General features: G+C 46.6%; 2 protein-coding genes across 3 annotated transcripts in view; one reads left to right on the forward strand and one right to left on the reverse strand.

Moving 5' to 3' along the window:
- The window catches only part of Ctr1A (Copper transporter 1A), a 55417-nt gene that overhangs the window by 15793 nt on the left and 12653 nt on the right, over window positions 1-26971 (reverse strand). The window lies entirely within an intron of this gene.
- The window catches only part of Eip74EF (Ecdysone-induced protein E74), a 332864-nt gene that overhangs the window by 2077 nt on the left and 303816 nt on the right, over window positions 1-26971 (forward strand). The gene's annotated exons all lie outside the window — the stretch shown is intronic.

Raw genomic sequence — 26971 nt, forward strand, 5'->3', positions numbered from 1 at the left:
CCGCGCGGGGTTGATATTAACTATCAACTGGCAAAGTAAACTGGCGAGCCGAAGCTCTGTTCCGGGTATTGCGGTTTAAAGGTCGCCGCGACGCCGACGAGGAATTAGTTTAGGGATTCTACGACGATTTAATTCAGCGATCGTGAATCGACAAGAAGCGATTCGGGCATCGTCATTGGCGGATTAATCTCGCGTTACTTCATTCTTTTCCGCGGCAACGACGATAAGAGAGCTTCTTAGGCTCTTAATAATTTATCGTGCGTCTACATTCCGATGATAGAAGAATAGCACTCGTATTTAGCGGACGCTTGAACTCTTTATCGCGAGCTTGTTCTCGGCGGTTCTACGGCGCGGAGCTGTTCGCACAGCGCAGGGACAACAATGCGTACGTTTGTGAACATGGTTCGCGAAGTGTTCACGAAGATCCGTCCGCGCGAAGATCTTAGGCGGTTGCATCGAAATCCCATGGCTTCTTGATGGTGCAGCGATAGGTTTTTAATCTCGAAGAAACTGCGAGTTAAATTGCTTTCAGCCGTTGTTCGGAGAGGTTGACACACTCGGGGCCGTAGATCGTTATCGAGCCGCGAGTCCGCGCTGGAATTCGCGAAGTTGTCCTAGAAAATCTGTTTCTTCGAGCGGAAGTGTCGGTTTAGTAGCGCGCGAGCGCGCGCGCGCACGCGTTTTTTTTCCGGCGAAATTGGTGAAATCGGGGCAGGAAAGGATCATTGACCGTGCAGATTCGGACGGACTAGGACGCGGTCGAAAGTTTCGGCCGGTCGTGGAAAAAGCCTGCCGTCGGTCGACGGATCGGTCGCGACCCAGTTACTTACGGCTCGCGACCGAACTTTTCCGCTTTGCGGAGAAGCGGAGGAACGAGCCCCGGGGTCATCGGAACGCATCCGCTTCTCCCGGCGCGGCGCGCGCGGATTCGATTCCACACGCGGGGCCAGTATTCTTGGTACATTGTTTACGTTCCTAGCGAAACACGCGCGGACGGACAGAGCCGCTCCTTTAGTTGCCGCGAAAATAGATTCGTAACATTCTACGGTTAAGTTAAACCCCGCCGTGTCAATATTTGACTTTCCCCGGGAATATCTTTCGACCCGGCGTTGTTCGACCAGGCGAATCTCTATGATCAGGCTAACCACCCCACCCGAGCCATGCGTCGGCTTTGTTCGGGATCGATCCGAAGCCCGCTGGTTATTTCGTTTGCTTCTATCTTTTCCGGCGACTTTTATCGCTCGCCTGGCCCGCGTTTCCGCGCGTCTCCGCGCGTTCGCCGCTCCGACCGACCGCGACCAGTTCATCCATCAATGATACAGTATCATCGCGGACTCTGCTTTCATTTACTGGCAGATTGTCCGGTTTAATTGCACGCGCGTCCGCAACGCTTCTTTATATGGCCCCGTACAATTTCGTTTATATTGTTGTTTACGTCCGATTAGATTAGCACGCGAACACCGACCAATTAGCGGGTGGACTCGCGAACTCGTAGGTGCTTATTATCGGCCGACGCTTCTCAGCTTTTACGATTGCTTTCGCGAAAGAACTTCGTCGCGGGCAGGGCGAGGCGGCTCGCGTGTTGACCGGTCGCGAGCTGGCCCGCGCCGCGCGTCGTCCGTCGACGGTGTACGTCGGCCGATTTTTGTTTACGCTCGACGATCTCGGAACGCTTTCTTTCGTCGGACCCGTGGGTTTCTATTAAAAATTTTTAATGGCCGCCGCTAATTACGCCAGAACGAAAAAGCGTCCGGAGAGGGAGCGAGAGCGAGAACGGGAGCGCGAGCGACCGAGAAAGAGATAGAGATAGATAGAGAGAGAGAGAGAGAGAGAGAGAGAGAGAGAGAGAGAGAGAGAGAGAGAGAGAGAGAGAGAGAGAGAGGTAGAAAGTGCCGTTTTGGTATGAAGAACATCGGCGGGCTGGTTACTGGTTACAGAAAGTTAGCGTAAACGAGTAAGCGTTACGAATGCGTAGCGTCACGTTGAACGATATATTTATAACGGATCGCGGAAATCATAATTCCGAGGAGACGTAAATGCTATGCCGCGAATTACAGAGAAAGTCTCTGCGGCGTGCTCGCGTACACACGGCCGCTCGCTTGCGCTCGCTTGCACTCGCATGCACTCTAATACACTCGAACTGTTTCTCCGCGCGCGCGTTTCAATCGCGAAAGGTAAAAATCCACGTCCGATGAAAAGTGAAATTAACGAAATCGTCGTTGAGTCATTCTCCTCTTTCCTGCGCGCTTCTCGACCGGCTGCAAGTGTGTCATTAATCCTTGCACGAAGACACGCGCGAGAATGCCGAAACGTTCGGAGTACCTAAGGGCTGCCCTTAACTCCGATATAAATATAGTGCTGTTTCGACAATTGCTGACACAATAATCGTACTACAATTTCTACAATTCCAATCCATCTGTTTCGTTCAATCTTTCTGCCGTTAATCTACACCTTCGTTTCGGATGCACGCAGCGTGTACGCGTCTTTGAAACAGCTTCGTTTCTCTGTTCTTTTTCCTGGTAATTTCCTCCCGGAAAAGAAGATTCCGCGCACGTGAAATCTATCTGAAAGCTACTCGCGCGTCTTCTTTATTAAAACGACGTCAAAGATATCTTCGATGGACAGCCCGATCTTGTCGCGACTGACGGGAACGGCCGGCAATTCGAACAATTCGTCGGACGAGCAGGACGGATCGATTTCGCGTTCGACGAAAAACAGTCGGTCGGTCCCGTCGACAATCGCGCGTCCGGGATTTTCGGCCGTTGCGGAATTACGGGGGAGAACGCGGAGTACGCAACGGGGGCGTCCGCACGGTATTTTCGCGGGCTGAAAAGATAAGCTGAAAAAAAAGGCGGAGAAAATAGAGAAAAGGGGGCGAGACCCCGTGAAAAACGAGCGGACGATTTTTCCAGGTTGTCGGTTAAAAGGTGGCGCGCGATCACAGGGTAGATTATTGAGCATTGTTGGGTCCAGGTTGCGATAGAACGAGCGAGTGGGTAATGCTGTACTGTTTGCGCCGGCCCTGCGGGGTCTCTGACCGCCCGTCCGCGCCTCTCAACTCGACTCGCTTGCTTGTCCATGCTCTGTGCGGCCTACCTACGGCTTATGGCTAAAGTCACGTCTCCCTCTCTCGTTTTCTCTCTTTCCCTCTCTCTCCCTCTCTCTCTCTCTCTCTCTCTTCTTCCCTCCCTGGCACTCTGGTGTCCCTCTCGGACCGGTGCTTCTCTCTCTCTCTCACTCCCTCTCTCTCTGATTCTGTATCTCTCTCGCGCTCGCTCTCTTTCGCGAAACTTCTCTCGTGGACGAATTTCACGAAAAGAGTACGGTTTTGCGCTCGCGACGAAGGGGAGGCACACGAGACACACGAGGACGGCCAAGTCGTTTCGTGGACTCGCCTCTTTCTTTGCCGACCCCGTCGTCGTCGTCGTCGTCGTCGTCGTCGTCGTCGTCGTCGTCTTCTTCTTCTTCTTCCTCGTTCTTCTTCCCCATGCCCGCGACGGATCACGTTCCTTCTTACCGCTCACGATTGGCTGACGAAGCTCTGCTCCTCTTCGCGCCGCGACTATTGCCTATTGATTCCGCGCTAGCTTATGTCCGCAGAATATACGGGAGCACCTTTCGAGGAAATTGCAACTTTCTATCTCCGGCGAGCCGACGTCTATACCCGGCCCGACCAGACACCCGCAGGCTACCCGCCTCCGTTTCGCGAACTATGATTCCACACCTACGTCGTCGCTCGAATGTCCTCTCCGGCGACGCACACCTATGCTACATTCGCTCGTAAACCGCTCAATGGTATCGTTACTCGCCGCGACGATCCTCCGCCGAGGCACCCATCGAACCTGCGTCGTCGCCGCTGGGTCGATCCCGACCCGTATCCTACGATTTCACACTACCGTCGATCGCGATTTACAGCAAACTTTTTTTCCTCCTAATCGACGCTCGGGTTGACCACGAAAATTGACAATTTGGGCAGAGGATATAATTATAAGAGAATTATAATTGTCGAGAATCAATGACCATGAAAACGACCTTAAAAGCTCGAATATTCGTATCTCCTCTACCCAGATTGTCCATTTTAGTGGACGATCTGAGCGTCAGTAAGGGAGACATTACTATATCTCCATAATAAGTAGCGGTAAGACATTTTGGCACGATTTGCTTTGGCTGTTCTTATAGTTGGCGACAATCGACAATATATTATATATATATTATAATAATAATATTATTAATATTAATAATATTATTATATATTATATATTATATAATTATATAATAATATTATTATATATTATATATTATATAATTATATAATAATATATTATATATATTATATATAGTTGGCGACAATCGTTGATCGATCCTCTTCTCAAATTCTCCACTTTTTTACTGTACCATAAGCGCGTCTTTCCTTCGAAATAGATTCGGCCAAAGCGTTTCGAATAGAATCGATGTCGGTAGAATTAGGAAATGTGTAGCGTAATGGATTCGCGGTAATTCTCGTGCCTTCGATCTCTTATCGGTCATAATTATCTTCATATTAATCGAGCAAGACGTATTAAATATTTGTATTCTTTTATTTCGTTTACTTTTGAATAAAAATATTCAACGCGTCCTCTTCGGTTAAATATAAATCGAAACATGCCCGAAAAGCGATGGAAGCCCACAGTAACCGGCTCCGGTTAAATCCGCAGCAACGCGAATGGCAGTTTCGAGAACTTGGTGAGAACGATCGGATCTCACGGGCCCGCGTTTTGTTGGCCGAAGCGAGTCGATTTTTTCGCGGAGCAATAATCGCCGGGGATTAACACTAGGCCGATGCATTTTTGCCCGGGCGTTATGCAACGCCGTAGGCACCTCCTTTCGCCGGCTGCATGCTTTCTAGACAGTCGGGGCACAGAGCGCGCGGTGCGCGCCCGATTTTTCGAAGACAAGCTGTGTACGACGACGACGACGACGACGACGATGGGAGAGACAGTCTCGTTCTTGCGGGTCCCGACATTCCACGGGTCCCGAATAGACACGGTTTAATCCGCGCTCTCGTTCGCGTTGCACCGATCGAGCTTGAAATCGGGCGCGTTAAATCGGTCGTCGTCGGGTCTCGTTGCGTAATCCGTTCCGCTGAATTTCGCGATGAATCGGCGAACGGCGTCGTCTCTCGCGAGCCGGGTTTTCGGCCGTCGCCCCGGCCAATGATCCTCGCCGGTTTTTGCCCGGATTTCGGCCGACGCGAAGATGATCGGTTAGAGAATCGCGAAACCGGCTAAAGTTCTCGGGCGGCCACTGACTCAGGCTCGCCAGGCCGTCCCGGCGATCGATGCGTCGCGATTCTCTCCTTCGACGTCGCGACGCCTCTCCTCGCCTTCGTAAACAAATGTTGCCGGTGTATCTGGCACACGCGTGCACGATCATCGATTATCGGAACCGGGCCGGCTATATCGCGGCTCATTCTACTCGGCCGATAACTGCGCCCCGTCTACTACTGGCCGGCCCGAGCCCGAGCCCGAGTCCGCGGGCTCGCGGATCTGCGTGGGCGTGCGAGGGCGTGGGCGGCTTTCTTTTTTTCTTCTTCTTTTTCTTCGAGGAACGAGAACGATTAGACGGCCCGACGCATCGCGGCAGCTCGAAACAAAACCGGCCGGTAATTGGGCCAGCGCGTGCTCTTCGGAGAAACAGAGGCTGCTGGCTGACAAAGGCTCTGGCACCTATGCGCCCGTCGACTGCAAATAGCGTTCGGAAGTACTCGGTAATTAGTGGATACAGTGGGACAGGATTATCTCGGCGAAATCTCGGCGGACGCGGTCGCAAACGCGTTCGTTTTAACCGGACATCGATCGGCACACTTCGCAAATCGGCGAACAGAATTTTTGTGGATTAGGGAAGCGCTTCTCCGGATCTCGTAATCTTTCGCAGAGCCAAATAACAATCGCGATTTTCGCGCGGCGCAGCGTAAGGTTTCGCGGAACTTTTCGGTTCGCGCCGCTGCTACCGGCGAAACACTGCAATTTCATGAACAGTGTCGCCTCGCGTTAATAATCTTTTCTGCGAACGCACCGTTTTTCGGGCCCCGCAACCGGTCCGATGATGCGCTTTGCGCGAGAGGTGTCGATTACGGGCTCGCCGAAGAGAGAGAGAAAGAGGGACTCGACAAAGTCGCTATATTTGTTCCGGCGAGAGTGAGTATAAATACAGGCAGGTGTAAAGGAATAAAAGTAAACGGATGCCGTCGTTAAACGGGGATATAGGGTAGCAGCGTCAGCTACGTGCATGAATTTTTGATGCCGACATAAGCGCGCGGCACGCCGCGGGAATCGCAAGTGCGACCGGGGCCCGGCGACGTCTCTCGTTCCTCGCGCGAATCTTTAAACCGTTTCGTTTTGAGAACCCCGCCGGAGAATACGAATCGTGTTCGCGAGCCGGCGTACAGAGAAAAATGAGGAAGCCGCGCGGAGAGAGGCGAGAAAAAAAAAAGAAATTCGAGGATGCGTCTCCGTCCGTCGTGAATCCCGAGTTTCGATCGTTTCGATCGATTAGGCGGCGGATGTTACGGTAACCGGGCAATCGAACGACGTTTATTAGAACTCTTTCATCGAAAAACTTACCAATGAAAAGTGTCCATGAACTGTAAAGCGACTCACCTTTCCTGTCATTATTTGTCTACGGTCGCAAACATTTAATTTTATTTCATTTAACTTAACTTAACTTAACTTAACTTAACTTAACTTAACTTAACTTAACTTAATTTAATTTGATTTAATTTCATTTAACTTAACTTTAAATCATATTAAATTAAGTTAAGTTCAGTTAAATGAAATTTTAAAGAAACCGTAAACAAACAAATTAAATTAAATTTTATTTAACTTAACTTAATTTAATTTGATTTAACTTAACTTTAAATCATATTAAATTAAGTTAAGTGAAGTTAAGTTAAGTTAAATGAAATTTAAAAAAAACCGTAAACAAACAAATTAAATTAAATTATTTGATTTAACTTAACTTAATTTAATTTGATTTAATTTGATTTAACTTAACTTTAAATCATATTAAATTAAGTTAAGTATTTGATTTAATTTGATTTAACTTAACTTTAAATCATATTAAATTAAGTTAAGTTAAGGTTATATTAAATTTTAAAAAACCCGTAAATAAACAAATTAAATTAAATTATTTTATTTAACTTAACTTAATTTAATTAAATTTGTTTGTTTACGGGTTTAAATCCCTAGTATACCATTATTGCAATATATATTGCAATGTGTATATATAACGTTGCCATACCGTCAATGTATTGGCAGAAAATTGATCGATAGACCTGTTCACATATTTTTATAAAGACAAGAAAAGCACCGGAATCGATTCGAAACGAATTATCGCGGGAAGAACGTGTAAATGTCTGCGCCGTGTTGACCCGCTCGCGTTTCTCGCGTTGGTCTCCCGACTCTGGTCTCCCGAAGATTTCACGAACACCCGGTATTTTGCGGTGTAACGCGGGTACATGCACCGCGCGGTGCAGCCCGTGTGCACGTACGAACGAACGCACAGAGCCGGCACGCCAGTGAACCGAGCATTATAGTGCCCTGCAAGAAACGTCGGCCTGGTGCATTGACCGCGGTTGACCACACGTCATCGAATGAGTGACGTCACGGTGTTCGCCGCACGAAAGCTACGTCACGGTCGGTTGCATCCTCGAAGATGCATCCTCGAAAACGCGTATTCGGCCGGACGCAAAGGAAACGCGTCCTCTCGCGTCGCGACCCACGGAACGAATCCGCGGGGAGAGGACGGCGCGTTTAAAAGGATAAAACGATCCCCGCGGCGATTTTCCTCGCCTCGGGAAATACGCTTTGCGCTCGATCGGCGCTGCGACGCCGTAGAAAATTCATCCTCGCCTCTCCGAATAAAAGGCGACTTCAGTTTGCATTTCCGAGCTGCTGGAAACGGGTGCCGGATTTCACGTGTGCCGCGGGTGCCGTTGGAAAACCTTCCGATCGTTGATATCGTTTTCACGAGTGTTTTATCAAACTCTCTCGACGATTCCGAGACGCGCTCGCCGAATGTTGGCGATCCCGACGATGTAATTTTACAACTGTACAAGATCCGACGCGCAACTACAGTTGTATAATTTGCGTGTTACCGCAATCGTACGATCTCTCTCTCTGTGTGTGTTTGTGCAACTCTACACAGTATATTCTACAATCCGTGTTCAACTACAATTCTCCAAGAATCTACGAGATCTGTACGATGAATTGTTCGGGGATCTCGCGGAAACTTTGTTCACTCTTCCCGCGCGCAATAACGAGCCGAACGCGACGGCGTTCGGCGCCGGCAGAGATTTGCAGAGCAGAACCGACTGCATACGAACGTTGCGCATCTGTTCGAAGTTCCAACGAAGTCGTAGAGCCGTTTCATTATCAAAACGTTCGAGCATCGAAGCACTAATTCTTTCTCCGCGCTACGAAAACATTCCACTTGGTCGCAAGAGGATTATACAAGCAGTTAAACATTTAATCCGCCGAGGTTTATAGCACTCGAAGAGTACGCAAATCGCTGCGAACGCATAAATTATCGAGGCTCGACCGTTTGAAATAAATGTAAGCGCGCGCGATAAATATGGATGTTGTTTTTCTACTAGCGCGAACGGTTCTACTCGCCGCAACTGTGAACAGAGAATCGCACAAAGAATCGCTGAAACATTTTATTCTACGCGAGGTTTGTACAGCGTTTCAGAGTGCACGGTACACGCTGTCGTTCGCGCGATCGACCGACGACAACGAGCCTTGAGTACCTGAAAACGTTGAAAGGGTTAAGGTCTGTTGGAATGTTTCCAGGTGTATTTCGGAGGGCGCGCTCGCGCCTCGCCGTCGATTTTCGGGAATAAGAGTGTCGTCGTCGTCGTCGTCGTCGGGCAGGCAGGCAATCGATATCGAAGACAACAAGCCTCGAGTACCTGAAAACGTTGGAAGGGTTAAGGTCCGTTGGAATGTTTCCAGGTGTATTTCGGAAGGCGCGCTCGCGCCTCGCCGTCGATTTTCGGGAATAAGAGTGTCGTCGTCGTCGTCGTCGTCGTCGGGCAGGCAGGCAATCGATATCGAAGACAACAAGCCTCGAGTACCTGAAAACGTTGGAAGGGTTAAGGTCCGTTGGAATGTTTCCAGGTGTATTTCGGAAGGCGCGCTCGCGCTTCGCCGTCGATTTTCGGGAGTAAGGGTGTCGTCGTCGTTGTCGTCGGGCAGGCAGTGGGCAGGCAATCGATATCGATACACCTGGCTGGCCAGCGTTCGCTCATTATCGGTGCGTGAACACCGACACTAGCAACGAGTCTTGCTCGGTGTAGCGCGCGCTTTATCTCTCGCGGAACGCTCGAGACGGATGACTTATCGCGCGCATGACCGAGGTTGGCTAAATAAGTTTCCTTTTTTCCTCCGCTCCTTCCTCTTTTTTCTTGGCCGGCCGTTCCTCTCGCCACGGCGTAGCGTAACCTCCAATTCATCACGGTCGACCGCGGGCTATACGGTGCCTCGCATGAATAGTTAACGAACGGGCGTAGGAGGACCAAGATTTTCCTCCGCTTCGGACGACCACGACGACGACCACGACCACGACGACGACGACGACTACGACGACTACGACGACCACGACGACGACGACGACTATGCAGCCGCGGATGTACCTGCGAGTATAATAGCCTCGGTTATACATAGAGTCCGCAAGTACGCGCTCGCTATACCTTCCTGAAAGCGTGCGGCTGTGTGCGCGAGTGCAGGCGCGGGCGAGTTCGTTCCCTCGAACGAGTAAATCAAGTCGCTGGCCCGCGAAGCGGCTGAATGCCTTGAGCACCGCGCTCGTAAGACCGGCCAAGAATGGCTCGACATTTTTTTACGGTCACCTATGATCCATTCTTGCCGCCCGGATCCGACCGATTCATCCCGATGATCGCTGCCAGCCGGAAACTCGCCCGATCCCTCGCCGCCAGATTCGCTCGAATTCTTCGCGAAACTACGTATTCTCCCGCTTATCGATATCGTTACTTCGTTTTCCCATCTCGTTGTTTCGCTGCTCGATTCCCCCGCCCCCCCCCGGAAAATTCGCGGAATCTTGCTTTCGTTCCTACGCCTTCCTACGCGGTCGTACCTTTCTTTCGGCTCTCCGGTTGCTTTTCCGCCTGAAAGATGCTTCGCGCAGCGCGCGCCCGATAACAATCTACGTGCTCCTCTTCCGTGCTCGTGATAGGATTTCGTTTAAGAGAACGTATGTATGCATTCGTATCGGGAAGCGTCGTAGGAAAGAGGTTGCCGCGGAATCGATTTTGAGAACACGATTCGCCGTTCGAATCCGCCGAATTTCTTCGGAGGCTCGAATGATTCGGACCGATTCGCCTTTGAGTCGCGTCGGAAAGAAAATTGATTCTAGTTGAAACGTTTGCATTTTTCGAGTTCTCGATTAATTATTGCAGACTCCGCGGGTCTTTGTGTCAAGACAGAAATTATTTTCATCGGTTGCGGCGAATCTCGGATGGAAGCAGAAGTTTCTTTCTTTCTTCAATCATTTCAGCTCGTTGAAAATAATATATAGACGATGATACATTATTTTCATGTACTCGTTGTTTTAAATTTTGTCTAGATATTTCTTTTGATTATCAATATTTCTATTGATTAGTCCTTCGTTCGTAAAATAATCTTAATTGAACAAGGATCAAACTCTCGTTTCTTGTACGTCTTCATTCACTTTCATTTCTAGATTTCCAGATTTTCTAGATAAATATTTAGTAGATTATTTATGAGATCTTGAATCGCGAATCGATTCGGACCGTTTCGCCTTTGAGTCGCGTCGGAAAGAAAATTGATTCTACTTGAAACGTTTTTCGAGTTCTTTCGCGTCGATTATAGCAGACTCTGCGGGTCTTTGTGTCAAGATAGAAATTATTTTCATCGATTGCGGCGAACCTTGGACGGAAGTAAAAGTTTCTTTCTTTCTTCAATAATTTCAGCCCGTTGAAAATAATATATAGATGATGATACATTATTTTCATCTACTCGTTGTTTTAAATTTTGTCTAGATATTTTTTTTACGAACGCACAAAAAAAACCCGCAGTGTTATTGATTAGCAGTGCTTCGTCCGTAATAGTTTCTCTAATTGAACAAGGATCGAACTCTCGTTTCTCGTACGTCTTCATTCACTTTCATTTCCAGATTTCCAGATTTTCTAGATAAATATTTAGCAAATTATTTACGAGATCTTGAATCGCGAATCTGACTCGTTGGCATAATGCGCGCCTTCGAACGGATTCGAAAACGTAGTTTCCGTATGAATTTTCGAGGCCTCGAACGATCGATCGAAGTTGGCGAGATCTGCGGGATCGTTCCAATTCGAATGAAATCAGACCCGAATCCAGCGCACGAATGAACGTAAATTAAGAAATCCAAGTTTGGCAATTGATCGGTCTAAGAGGGGAATCGAAGCGTCACGGTCGCCGAACGATAAAAGTTTCTCCGATTCGATTCGTGAGCCGATTTCCGGCGAATCGCGAATCTAAAGGATCTCCGATCGCGATAGCGGACACAAAGGACGGCAAAGTTTCTAATGGGGAAGTGTGTGTGTGTGCGCGCGCGGCAGCGTGTGTCTGTGGGATCTTGAAACGTCGCGCGGGTTCGTTTCGAAGCGTGTAGCGTTCACGGCGATATACGGGGGACCATTTAAGCGACTGCATCGACCGGTGCGGCGTGCAAGGAGGCAGCTACGAGAAAGTATCTGGCAACTTTCTCCGGTGGGTTTAGTTTGCACCACGGGTCACCAGGCACGGACGTTAAGTGCGAGCGAGTAAGCGAGCGAGTAAGCGAGCGAGGGACCGAGTACCAGCCAACGCGATTCCCGTTCTCGCGAAGCGAGAAGGTGCGCTCGCGAGAGAGTCTGCCTCGTACCCGCGTTTCCGATTCGTATTCAGGTAACACTGCCTCGGTTTCGAAAAGTCCCTCGAGAAGTTCCCGAGTGCGAGCCATTATTCGCAGGAGGCCCCGGAAGTGCACCCGGACTACCGCGATTCCCTCGAAACCGGGAAACCATCTCTCGCGTTTCGCGGGAAACGCGCCGCGGAAATCAATGACTATACCTTTCTTTTTTTTTCACGGGAAAACCTGGATTGAAAACGGTCCTGATATCGGTTTCGGTTCTCTTCGGTTATGGAGAACCGAACAGAATCTCGTGGAACGTTATTTTTCAATTCTTTTATCGTGCCAAACAATTGCATTTTCTTCTTTTTGGGGCTGTACGAATATTTTGCACTTTTTATACCGACTGTGTGTACAGTGAATTCTCTCTAATCGACGCTCGGATTGTACAGAAAAATAGACAGTTCTGGAAGAGGAGCTACAATTATTTTTATCGGCTGTTATCGGTTATTATTTTATCGGTTTTTATAGTTACCGATTGTCAACAACTATAAAAACGCAAGACTCGAATACAGCAATTTCTCCCTAATTCGCGCCGAGATTGCGCAATTTGGGAGAGGTGACATGATTGTTCGAGCCTCGCGGCTCGTTTTTATAGTTACCGATTGTCGACGACTATACAAACAAGACGCAAGGCTACGAAATTGTTCATTTTTCTGCGCAATCTGAGCGCGAATTAGGGAGAATTAGGGAGAATTTAGTGTACTGTTTTTAACTCACCGAAACGATCACAGAAAGGAAAAGAAATGTCTACCAGATTCACGGTTGTTAAAATCGATGAAGATAAACCTCATTTTCCCCCCAAAAATACACAATCTAGTTATATACCGCGTATGTTTGATCTCCTTCGTATTTTATTTGAACACGATACTTCCGCAAAATATATTGGGTTGGCAACTAAGTAATTGCCGATTTGTTCAATGAGATAAAAAATTTTTTTTTCTTGGAACGAAGTTTAATCTGTAATGTATTTTCCATTTTGTCCGATGACCTTTTGCCATCTCTCTGACAACTTGAAAATTCCACGCTCGTAGAAAGTCTGATCCTTTTCGGCCAAAAACTGAGTTAAGTGAGATTTTACAGCGTCATCGTCGTTAAAAGTTTTACCACGAAGGGAGTTGTCCAGGGATCGAAATAAGTGGTGATCCGATGGCGCGAGATCAGGGCTATATGGTGGGTGTAACATCGATTCCCAACCAATATCCATCAATTTTTGCCGAGTGGACAAAGACGTGCGCGGCCTAGCATTGTCCTGCTGGAAAATGACACCTTTACGATCGACCAATTCTGGTCGCTTTTCCTTGACCGCTGCATTCAATTTGTCCAGTTGCTAACATTCACGGATAATAAAAAATAACATAATAATAATAATAATAATAATTTTACAATATAACATTTACGGATATCATAAAAATGGGAGTGAGAGACATCTATAACTGAAATCAGCATTGCCCTAGCATTGTCCTGCTGGAAAATGGCATCTTTACGATCGACCAATTCTGGTCGCTTTTCCTTGACCGCTGCATTCAATTTGTCCAGTTGCTAACATTCACGGATAATAAAAAATAACATAATAATAATAATAATAATAATAATAATTTTACAATATAACATTTACGGATATCATAAAAATGGGAGTGAGAGACATCTATAACTGAAATCGGCAATTACTTAGTTGCCAACCCAATACAATTCCATAAAGAAAGTACGTATCCTTAACCAGTGAGCTGTTTTCGACGAGTATACTCGACGGAAAGAAATGGTAACATTTTGCGTCACGACGAGTATGCTCGCGAGAACCAGCTAACTGGTTGAACACCGAAGTAAAGGTTGCGAAACATTAACCATAAATGACAGAACACACGTAGGAATTCATGAGCGACGAACAGGTGTTAATCAACGTAGCCGTGAAAGAAATGGTAGCGCGCGCGAGCGGTTTAATGGTTTAGTGCCTAAAGAAAATATTGATCGATAAAGTCTGGCGTAGAGTCTGGTAGAAAAGTTTCGAACGGTTCTTTCTAAACGAAACGTTTTGAATCCTTGCTGGCAAAAATGTCGGAAACAATGCGATGGAGAATTGAACGAAGGTCGAAGTTATGCGGCCGGTCGAAGCAGAAACGGACGCGGAACGGAGCGGAGTTTCGAAGCGGAATTCGCGAACCCCGGAGGACCGCGTTCCCGGGAAAGATTTTGAAAGTTAGATCGACGCAAGGCGTTAGATCGTGCCGGATAAAACGCTTCTTCCTCTTCCGCGGCGGTGAAACCGAAAGCGGCGCGGATTCTCGTCCGTTGAACGGAGTATGTAATATGCCTCTCGCGATCCGCGCTCGATTAAATTAATGCGACGCGTCGCGCGGAGGGAAACGTTGCGTCCGACGCAAGCCGGAGACGACGGCTTTTAAATAGAAGACCCGTGAAGAGACGGCGAACGATTAGGGTTTCGATGCGCTCTCATGCATGCCCGATGATACCGCACACGCGGAAGTTTCGGATCACCTGCTGATTCGATCGATCCGCTCGCGGGGATCTTTCTTGGACCTTGTTCGATTATTTTCACTCGAATCCGTGTTTGCCAGGCGATCGACGATCGCCGCGTACCAAGAAATATTTCTACGGGAATTCCGACCGCGCGGAAAAACATCTGTGCCGATACGAAGCGCAACTGTTCCGTTTGTTGCGCTAAGTGCGACAATCAAGCTGTAGACAAATATACGGTTCCCGTATCAAATATGTATCATAGTTTACGCGATAGCGCGCAAGGGCGAGTTGCTGCTGGCACGGACTGTTCGAAAGCTCGATGCTCGTACGCGCGAGCAGCAACTATTACGCGAAATAGTTGAACAAAAAATTAGGCGAGGCCGCGGGAAGACCAAGCCGAATCTAATCGAGCAGCCGCAGATGTTTCACTCGTCTATTTATGAAATCATTCGTGGAAGCTTCGTTCGTTGCAAGTGGAAAAGATCTTTATTCATTGGATTTAACTCTTTTGCTTACGGATTTAATTCCCTTGTGTACGATTAATGCAAAATATATATTTATTAACACTAGATTTATGGAATAATAAAAAATAGCTGTTCTATATTAGTTTATAAGAGTAACGATGAGACATTTGTTCTGATTTTTAACGAGCGTTATTGTAACATTTGCCGTAAGTAAAATACAAATTGAATAAATAATTCATAAACGTATCTTTACGATACGAATAATCGTAAATTAAAAAATTAGTGACCCGTCAGTTTGACGGGTTCCGTAAATCTAGTGTTAACAAACATAAATATACATATTATTATATATATATATATATATATATATATATATTTATATATATATAATATTATTATATTATTACTATATTATTTATATATATTATATATATATATATATATTAATATATAATAAATAAATAAATATATATACATACAAGTTATACTATACATACGAAACTTTCGAACTAAATAAACTTAAAACGAAGTAACGGATGCCCGTATCGGTTGCACAAATGATGTATTCTGTCGTCGAAATTGCTAAGTTGCAAGATTTCTAAGTTTTGCTGAGAAACTCCGAGGAAAGTCGAACAGGAAGTAAAGTGTAACGATATCAACTATGGTTTCCATAGGTCAAACCCGTTCATCCAAATGTCCGGAACACTTGCGCGGCAACGGGTTCGTGTGACGTGTTCAGCCGATAGTTCTCCGGACCATAATGAAAATTGTGATGTTCCGGCTCGAACGCGCGATGATCGCTTTCCAGCGTCGAGGCGCGGCGCAATGATCATTAGGAAATTCGATTGTAACCGGTTCCCCTGGTACGACGTCGGCCGTCACGTGGCCCAGGGATCGATTCCTCTAAGGTCGCGTACAAGCGCGAAACGGATCGTTACGTGGACGATTGGGTAACGCGGTTTCGTATACACGAAAGTTCCTTCTCGTCGCGTCGCGTCGTTCCGATTATCGGTCGAGTGTTGCGCTCGAGAGCCGGTATTAGGCAATCGGTAAACAGGGCAGCGTTAACATTGGCCCAAATATTGGCCACTGGCCCCGCAACGCCGCCGCTGTCACTGTCGTGGCCATCGCCTATTCCGCTCCGTTCTGTTCTCTGCGAGCACGCTGCTTTTCCTCGTTTCTCAGCTGAAAGACAACTTTCGCAAAAAGCAAGATCAGGACACGATAGTCCATTTGTCTGACATCCGAACCCTTGTCACCTAACGCGGGGTGACCAATTGGTGTCCCCCTTTTCTGTTTATCTATTAATAAAAAGTCTTTTTACCCTTTCATTTGCTTTAGTTTTTAATAGAAAATATTTTTTATTCTTCTATTTTGTTCAGCTTTTAATCAGAAATATTCTTTCCTCTTTCATCTCGTTCACGAACCCTTGTCACCTAACGTGGGGTGATCCCCTTTGTTTTGGTGTCCTCCTTTTGTGTTTATCGATTAATAAAAAATCTTTTTACTCTTTCATTTGCTTTAGTTTTTAATAGAAAATATTTTTTATTCTTCTATTTTGTTCAGCTTTTAATCAGAAATATTCTTTTCTCTTTGATCTCGTTTATTTTTTTAGTACCGAGAATTGTACTTGTTCTTTCAATTTTTAATACAAAAAATTTCGTCTCCTTTTATGTTGTTTATTTTTTAATAAAGAAAATTGAACGCGTCTCATTCGATGAATATAAAGTTAATTACGCCCGAAAACGAAGCAAAGGTACAGAGCAATTGTTCACCACACAGTAACTGGCTCTTAGTACCCTAGATCGAAATTCTGTTTACAAATATGAGCATATAAAGCTGATCAGTTCGCGAAGTTCATTATCTCAGATCAATATTTAGGATAAAATTGCGCTTTAGTTTTAAGCAATTAGGCGAATCCACCGATACCGATCGTTCAGTTTATTTTTTAGTAAAGAAAATTGAATGCGTCTCATTCGATTAATATAAAGTTAATTATAAAACATTACCGAAAACAAGCCAAAGGCACCGAGCAATTGTTCACCCCACAGTAACTGGCTCTTAGTACCCTAGATCGAAATTCTGTTTTCAAATATGAGCATTTCAAGCTGATCAGTTCACAAAGTTCATTATCTCAGATCAATTATTAGGATAAAATTGCGCTTTAGTTTTAAGCGATTAGGCGAATCCACCGATACCGATACCTTCTTGCACACCAGCATCGCCACGATTAACGCAAATCGCAGGATATAAGACATAACCTCGGACGACGAGGTTCTCTAGCCAGCCGACAAAAATTGGTCGGAGTTTCGGGGATTTTCGCCAGCATGTGGCGGGTCGAAACTATGTCATTGACTGACACTGGCCTACTGCAGGTGCGTTAACACCGGCCAGCCAGATCGCGTCGGCGTCCGTCAAAATAGCGGCAGCTCGATTTCGCGAAGGCGAAAAGTGAGAGTACGTCCTCGCCCGATGAACTTCCCCGATCCTCGTCTTCGATGGCCCTCGGGGATCGTTCCGATGAATCTCCTAGAATAGAACAGCGATCGATCTTCCTCGAATCGTCGTCAATAACTCGCTAATCCGGACTTAACCCTGGAAGCATGCAAAAAGCCCGCTCGAGCCTGACCGATTCGACCCGAATGACGTAGATCGAAATTAATTTATAATTCGCGACCGGTTAAGAGTATCGAAATTGATGACGGTACACTAAGTGCGAGAAGAAAATATGCGAAATAAATTTGGAAACTTGTCGAGCACCCTAACGATGTCCTTAGCGAGGGGAAACGGTGAGTTATGCAGAGGCACGAACGAAATTGTACTCGTTCGCCGTTGCTGGCGTGCTTCTTCGCGCTTTCCGCCGCGCTTTATACAGTTCCAGACAGATTTCTTTTTATTATTATTATTATTATTAAACCTCCAGACATCGATAGCTCATCCAACAAGGGAACAAGCGGCCAGACGCGGCGTGTATAACTCCATCGTCGGTTCTCGATCGACAGATTCAAAAAGTCTGGAGTGCCAGGCCAGCCCGCCTTCGAGAAGCCGTACGCGTTCTTCTCTCGAGCGAGGGTGAGAGAGGGAAGATTTTTTTTAACCTCGTTAAATTCACTACGTTCTCGGCCAGCACTTATATCTGCTCCGCTAATGGGGCAACGTCCCACGCGCCGGGAGTGTTCGCGAGAAAGACACAAAGAGGTCGAGAGAAAGAGAGAAAGTGAGTGAGAGGGAAAGAGAGAGAGAGAGAGAGAGAGAGAGAGAGAGAGGACGCGGGGACGATTCGAGATGCATTTATTTATACGTTCGAATCCGGTGCTTCTTCTCCAAGTGCAGCCGATAAAAATATTATTTAGCAGCTTTATACGAGCAGCTTCAAGATTGTCACATTTACCGTAGAATTATTTTTGTATTCAGAGCTCCGCGAGTTTCTCTCAGCCCTGTGAATTCCATTTATTCATTTATTCGCGAGAAAAACGCTTTAGCACGAGAAGACGACGATACGGAGGGAAAGGCTAAATAAAAATTGTGCTAAAGGAAATACAGTAATGTCTCTCTAATTGACGCTCAGATTGTCCACAAAAATGGACAATTTTGGAAAAGGAGATACGAATATTCGATCCTTGCGATTCATTTATATAGCCACGAATTGTCAACAACTATTAAAACGAGCCGCAAGTCTCGAATAATCGTACCTCCTCTTCCCAAATTGTCTACAATAATGTCTCCCTTACTGACGCTCAGATCGTCCACAAAAATGGACAATTTTGGAAGACAAGATACGATTGTTCGAGCCTTGTTGCGAGTTTTTTGTAGTTATCGATTGTCAACAACCATAAAAACGAGTCGCAAGGTTCGAATAATCGTATTTCCTCTCCCCAAATTGTCCATTTCTGTGCAGAACCTGAGCGTCAGTAAGGGAGACATTATTGCATTTTTGTGCAGAATCTGAGCGTCAGTTAGGGAGACATTACTGTATCGTTTGTAAAGCTCGGTAAAATAATTATTCTACGATACGCTGCAACGACGATTTTACACTTCTTAAAGATTGTTCACGTGTATCTGTTCTTGCCTGTATGGAATTAACTTGATTATTAATCATTCTGTCTATACAATTTTGAGACTCGTGCGTTGCGCGGCGATTTGCACAATAAAATAGACAGTTCGATGATACATGCAAGTTCAATGATCGAAGAATTGCTGAAATACGACCTCCGATTACTTGCAAACCCGCATCAGCGGTTTTTCTCTTATTTCGCATTGCTTGAACCTCCCTCGGCTTCGCGGAGAGTTCGGATCGCCCTTTTTCTGGACGCAACAGGTGAGAGGATCGTTGCAGAAGAAAGATGCAAAAATTTCCCCGCCAAAAATTGCGGGGACAGACGTGGAAAAAATCGCCGAATCCGAGAGCGCGCGTGAACGGTGGCAGGTGAAAGGTCAAGTTAGGTGAGCGATGCAGCTATCGGGCGTCTCGCGGCTCGCGATTCATGAATCCCGAATGCAAAAGGTGGGAGACGGCGGTGGGAGGGGAGGTGTTAGCCGAATTCGCGCCGAACGACCGAGTGAAAGAGCTCGTCTCGCGTGAAAGTTTCTCGAGTCTAGCTCGAGTCGGATGACGCGGCTCTCGCCAGCCTGTGCTCGGCTGAGCTCGCGTCATGCGTGCCACGGTTTAATGCGTGTGCAAACTGCACTATCAGTCTGCGCGATTCTTCGCGCGTCGCAATAAAGCGCGCTTTTTTCTCCTCGTTTCGGTCGTGCCGCGAGAAAGAAATTTTCCATCGACCATCGTTCTTCGAATTCTTGCTCCCTCTAGATCTCCTCTCTCTCTCTCTCTCTCTCTCTCTCTCTCTCTCTCTCTCTCTATTTCTCCACGCACCCGTCTCTCTCACGATGAAACAGAAGCTCCTCGAGTATTCGGGGACCTCGGTTCCGCAATTTGCATTATCGCTCGGTTACGTGACTCGCGAGCGTTCCGCGTCGAATAGGGCAGAACACTCGTCGCTTTCAAAAATAGACGAGGAGAGAAGCCCAGGGAAAGAGGAGGCGCTAAGGGGAGGAGAGGACAGCGTCTCTCTGTTTGAGGATGATGGCTTAATCTTGGAGTTCGCGGTCTCAGGGTCGTTGGTTCGCCGATGGACGATTACGAGCGCGCCTCGCGCCTTCTCTTTCCAGCTTGTGACTCGTTCCCCCGTGGTTCCTTTCTCTCTCCAGCGGGTTCTGGTCCTCTCCCGTTCTCTCTCTCTCTCTCTCTCTTCCTCTCTCGGCTTCTCTGCTGCCCGCGCGAGATGCGAACACGCGGGCCCCCAAAGGCCCCCGAATATTTATGTCACGGCAAAGTCGACAGAGACCTTGACTCTGCGCCGCAGGCAGACCAGCGCTCCGTGCGCTCGAAATCATAGAAATTTTGCGGCCCAGGTTCGTGAATCGACGCGAAGGTCAATCGGCCGCTTCCTAAAGCGGACTCCGATGCTTTATGGTCTCGGAGGACTCCGCGGGATTACGTCGTACCGACTCGTATCCCAGGTTTTCTCGTTTGCTCAATTCGGCGTCCTTCTCGCGTGGATGGCTCCGGCCCCGGCGACTGTCTCGTTGAACGAAGACGTCGTTGACACTCGGAAGATTGTCAGTTTGAGCCCCCTCGAAGGGCTAAATAGGGTCTTCGAAGACGGCGATTTCCTATGGTGGTTGAATTATCATTTGATACCAAACCCTTCGAGCTCGAAAAGCGACTAGTTTGCTTCATAAAAATGAGGCGGCTGAATTTATTTAGATTTCTAACCATTTTCATTAGCTATTTATTTTGTTTACTTATTTCGTTTACATATATGGGTAGCCTTTAGTGTACGAGAAAATAATAAAAATGACACAGCAATTATACAGAAATGATACACCCTGCACAAATTATACCGAACTCGTGCAAAAATATCACAGGGTCGTAAAGCGTTACATTTAAATTCTGAAAGAAGAAGAAGTTCACGGATTCTCTCAATTTATTTATTCTAATGAAATATATGATACCTACAGAGTGTTATGATTATTAATACATTAATATATTATATATTGAAATGTGAAGTACATTATAACTTGTGCTTAAACAAAGGAGTTTATTCGATCGTTTCTTAAGAAAAGGGTGGCCATCGTTCCAACACTATAATAAGAAACATGGGACCGGTTATTTTCCAGTTAATTCGATGAGCTACAATTTCTAATTCTGCATTTACGACCTTCAGCAATCTTGAGTACCAAGATTTTCTTAAATAGGCCTCCAGATGTTAAAAAATGGTAACCAATTGACGACCGGACAAAAATCGATGCGAAAGAAGGAAGTAAAAGGTGGTCGCCAGAATCGAGAGAAAGAAGAGAGAGAGAGAGAGAGAGAGAAAGAGAGAGAGGAAGAAGAGAGAGAGAGAGCAAGAGAGAAAGAGAGAGAGGAAGAAGAGAGAGAGAGCAAGAGAGAAAGAGAGAGAGGAAGAAGAGAGAGAGAGCAAGAGAGAAAGAGAGAGAGGAAGAAGAGAGAGAGAGAGCAAGAGAGAAAGAGAGAGAGGAAGAAGAGAAAGAGAGAGCAAGAGAGCAAGAGCAAGACGAAGTCGTTTCCGTCGGGTTATTGTACCCGCGGTTCGATTCGATCGAATAATGGCAGGGAAGAGACGTCACGGGAAACAGCCGGGAGCCAATTAGGCGGAGTTTTTGTAGTCTCTGGTGATTAGCGCGCGCGTTGAGACGCTTTTAACGAGTGACTCAGCCCGGAAGCAGCGGCGTGCGTCGAGCGGTTTTCGTCCTCGCGCGGCGGGAAACCGCGGAAAACGCGCGAAAGTCGGCGTCGGGGACGGTTACGCGGCGCAGACCGGCAGCCGGTTGGAAGAAAAGACTTGCACTTTCGTTAGAAAGTCGCCGGGAATCGGCTACGCCATCCGTGGCTGCCGTGACTGCGTCTGGAAGCGAACGAGGGGCCGGTGAACGCGGATCAACGCTGCCTGTCTGACCAAACACGGAGCCCCGCTACTTGCTGCACCCTTTAGCCCTACGTCCGCGTTCCCGCGACACGTTCGTCCCAGCCACCTGACGTACGCGTCCGCGAACACCGGATCGCCTTTCTCAATGCCTCTCCGCGCACGACCGCTCGAAACTCTCGTCGCCTTAATACCGGATCTAAACGCGCAAACATCGATTCTGATCGGCGAAGTTGCCGCGCATGGATTCGAGCGGAGGCTCGGCGATCTGTTTTTAGCACTGGAACTACCGAGCACGAAACGCGACTAATGTATATTGTTTTATAACAATGACAGAACTGGATTATATACAGGGTGTCCCAAAAATGTCTCGCAATCCGGAAATGGCGGGTTCCTCGGATCATTTGAAGCAACTTTTGCCTTTACAAAAATGTTCTCCGAGGCGCCGTTAACGAGTTATTAACGAAAAACAGTGACCAATAAGAATCGAGTACGGCTGACGCGAGGCGGCCCAACCGACCAGCGCACGAAGCCCAGTTCCGCTCATTGGCTCGGTCGCCTCGCGCCAACCGAGCTCGCCTCTCATTGGTCGCTGTTTTTCGTTAATAACTCGTTAACGGTGGCTCGGAGAACATTTTTGTAAAGGAAGAAGTTGCTTCGAATGACCTGAGGAACCGTCCCTGTGTATGCCATAACTGGATAATTTATACTTCGATAAAGAAGTGTAGCTAAAAATTTCTTCTAGAAATACATTCATAACGACAGAAACTGTAAAAGAAAAATATCAGAGACCAGTCGTTATGACTAGATCTAGTGTTAAAAAATTCTCCTAGGAGAATTACTGGCATAGTTGTCACTAGACAGCAGTTTCATGCAGAAGATTTTAGAATAGCATTATATTACATTTCAACCAATCGAACTTTTTAAGAGAGGAAATATATTTTTTATTCCACTCCCGTTTATTGCAATCGTGGTAAACAATCTTTCCTTCGCTTAAAGACCCGCCGTTTAGTTATGACATCGTTCAATATTGTCCACGGTTGAAGTCACATACCAATTTATCACGTTTTTCAGCCTCATTCCATATCTGGCCACGACGTTGCAAAAATATCTTGTTGTTTTCTTTCCCCTTCATAATCGAGCACAGCTCGTGCATCATGATTTCCAACGTTTTGCTTCACACACCAGGGAACATTCGGTCGCCTTAAATCCGTCGATTCGTCGTTAATTTACGTGCAAAGATCGGCACTTTCGCGTTTCGGGTTACGTAAAACTTTTTCCACGTACGTGCAAGAAAATTCCGCCGCAGAGGATTAGCTCGGCTAACGCGACTAGCTCGTTCGAGGAAAAAAAGAGTGCATATCCGACTCGCGGTGACTAAAATCGTGACAGTATTCGCTGCATTTGGATCCGTTTAGATCGTCGCGGTCCCACCGTATCAACGGTCCCAGAAACGTCCCGAAAAGAACGAACAACGTTTCGCGAAGAGAGGAAAACGTATTTCGCGAAGAGAGATCAAGATCGCGCGTTGGTAAGGTCGTTCCCGCAGAGATAACAGGGTGAGGATACGCTCGATTGAAAAATGCATGGGGCGCACCTTGCGAGCGATAATTGTCGGCGAACCGTCGACGGAGCGATAAACGCGCGGCACAATCGACGGTATCATCGCGTCAGCTCGAAACGCTTGTTATTAACTCGCCTGTTAATCTAACGCCGGTCGGTATTGCCGCGATAACGGTAGAAAGAGAGAGAGAGAGAGAGAGAGAGAGAGAGAGAGAGAGAAGGGAAAGGAGAGGGAGAAGGGAAAGAACACCGAGCCGCGTCCTTTGGATGCGAAGTCGCGGTTCCGCGGTTCGCGGAATCGGCTTGGCGTGCGAACGCGCGCTCGGACGGACCCGTCGAAAAAGAAAGCGCACGGCCGCGCGTGTTTCCGCGTTGGTAGCAGCCGCTCTGCGAGAGCGGCTAAGATCCGCGGCCGAGTCGAATCGCCACGGTATGATAGACCGTCGTTTCTTTTCCGTGCTCCTCTCTGTCGCGGCTCTTCCCTCGATAAACGCTCGCGAAGAGCGCGCGCCCGCTCGAGAGAGTCCCGCTCGGCGCGCAATAACGCGCGACGCGTAAATAGCGATTCGAATGCCAACGCGTTCTGGAAACGCTTACGGAACAGACGTCGCCCGAGGAAGACATTGTCCCTTATTGCATTCAGTCGCACGGTGGTTACATTCTTGTACACCCTCGCCCCCGTCCATGAAGACATATATTCCGGTACATATGTGCGATAGACGGAGCGCGAGAATGCCTCTTGAATATAGAACAAATTACATGCGGACCGTATATTCTCCCGGCTACGTACCCGGCCGAACGTTCTGCCGTGTATACTGCGTGTCCAAGAATGATCGATACGCTTTCCCCGATTATGCCCTCCGTCGTCGCCGGTTCTTCTATCCGTTCGGTTCCTCGTCGTCTCGCCACGAATCACCGAATCACTGGTACACTTCGTTCCTCTGGCAGTTACAGTAATGTCTCTCTAATCGACGCCCCGGATTGTCCACAAAAATGGACAATTTGGGAAGAGGAGATACGATTATTCGAGCCTCGCGGTTCACTTTTATAGCCACGAATTGTCAACGACTATAAAAACGAGCTGCAAGGCTCGAACAATCGTGTCTCCTCTTTCTAAATTGTCTATTTTTCTGCGCTGTCTGAGCGTCAATTAGAGAGACATTACTGTATTTACATGTAAACGGGAAAAGAGTACATAATAGAAACGAGGTGGTTGCAATAGATTTCTCGTTCGACTTCGACATTTAACAATGGAGGCACTGAAAAGCTCAATTACGATAAAACGTATAATTAAAATAGCGAGTACGGTAATGTCTCTCTAATTGACGCCCAGATTGACCATAAAAATAGACAATTTGGGAAGAGGAGATACGATTATTCGAGCCTTGCAGTTCATTTTTATAGCCACGAATAGTCAATATAATAGTCAATATATAATATATAATATAAAAATCAATATAATAGTCAATATATAATAGTCAATAGTCAATATAAAAACGAGCTGCAAGGCTCGAACAATCGTATCACCTCTTTCCAAATTGTCCATTTTTGTGCGGTATCTGAGCGTCAATTAGAGAGACATTACTGTATTTACATGTAAACGGGAAAAGAGTACATAATAGAAACGAGGTGGTTGCAATAGATTTCTCGTTCGACTTCGACATTTAACAATGGAGACACCGAAAAGCTCAATTACGGTGAAACGGTCGCTCGTTAGGTAGTAATTCTTGTTATGGAATTAAAATAGCGAGTACAGTAATGTCTCTCTAATTGACGCCAAGATTGACCCAAAAAATGGACAATTTCGGAAGAGGAGATACGATTATTCGAGCCTCGCGGTTTATTGTTATAGTTATAAATTGTCCACAATTATAAAAACGAGCCGCAAGGCTCGAATAATCGTATCTCCTCTTCCCAAATTGTCCATTTTAGTGGACAATCTGTGCGTCAGTAAGGGAGACATTACTGTAAACGTTATTACTCTCGACGGAGCATAGAAGTTTACGCAGGAAAGAAGCCTTTGCACTAATTTAACATTAACTAATTTACTTATTATTTACTTATATTATTTACTTATTTTGTTTTAATTTTATTAATTATTTTTATTTTACTTATTTTATTATTTACTTATTATTAACTAATTTAATATTAACCTTTTGCACTCGAGTGGCGACTCAGAGGCACCACTAAAATTTGTTACATCACGTTTTAACATAATTTTTATATGAACAAAGTTTAGATTTAAAACATTGTTAAGAGCGTAACAGTTGTGCGAGTCCCAAGAATCAATTTCATACGCATAAAATGCATTTTATCATACAAAATAAAAATACTACAAGTGAGAAAATTGATTTTATATTTACAGTTAAAATAGCTTCGAGTGCAAAGCCATACAAATTAAGCCATACAAAATTTTGAAGAGGAAAGTAATGCCAGCAAAAACTCCTAGATTTAAAGTAATCGAAGTCTTAAGACGCTCGTCACAGGTCAATAATTATGGTTTTTATAATGCATGGGAGTATTAAGATCAAATGCAGAGAGTCTGAGAAAGCTCCACTGCATCCCTTGAACAATACGCTCGGGATCAAAGATAAGATTCGGCGACGTCTCTTCAGATTCTACCAAAATCTCTCGACACATCGTCCTTTCAACTCCTAATCAACGCACATTGTGCCTTTCGAACTTTCGCGCACCAGTTCGAGCGCCTTTTTCATCGACGTTTGAAACCGATACGCTCGCGCTTTTCGACGGAGAACGTCGAGATTAGGAAACGCGTAATCGACACCTAATCGAGTCACTGAATCATGGCAGTGTCCTCGTAACATTACCGAAACGAAGTCGCAGCTGTTCGGTGCACTGCGCGTTTCGAACGCGGGTACATACAGATTGCAATGCGCCGGGTCGAAAGCGGCCGAATCATTTCCGGACACCCTGTAGAGAAGCTAGACTCGCGCGCGCGCGCGCACGGATCTATGCGAGCTCGCCGCGGATCTATGCTAGCTCGCCGCGGCACGGAAGGTACTCGCGTTTACACTGCAACCGTATTATACGCGAAGCTTCCCCGGGAATGGAGTGTGTCTCGGTTAGGTTCGTAATTCAGGCAGAAACATACTCGCCGGCAACGCGGTTAATCTCCGTCCGAGAATCGGGGGAACTGGACAGAAAAATTAGGGCTCCTTGGGAGATGGATCGGGGAATCGAATTTGGAACACTGCGGGAAGATTTCAGTGTTTGCGGGCGAATTGCAATGCTAGTTTTTAGCTGCGAACGACGAGTATATACGACGTGAAGAAACGATAAAGTAGATAGGGTAATGTCTCCCTAACTGACGCTCAGATTGCGCACAAGAATGGACAATTTGGGGAAGAGGAGATACGATTATTCGAGCCTTGTAGCCCGTTTTTATAATTGTCGAGAATCGATGACCATAAAAGCGACCCTGAAAGCTCGAATATTCGTATCTCCTCTTCCCGAATTGTCCATTTTCGCGGACAATCCGAGCGTCAATTAGAGAGACATTACTGTACACGCTTTTAAAAAACGACTACTGAGAGGGTAACGTTGGACAACGGT

This window comes from Megalopta genalis, chromosome 1 (assembly GCF_051020955.1).
Source record: "Megalopta genalis isolate 19385.01 chromosome 1, iyMegGena1_principal, whole genome shotgun sequence".
In the NCBI taxonomy this organism is placed as follows: domain Eukaryota; kingdom Metazoa; phylum Arthropoda; class Insecta; order Hymenoptera; family Halictidae; genus Megalopta; species Megalopta genalis.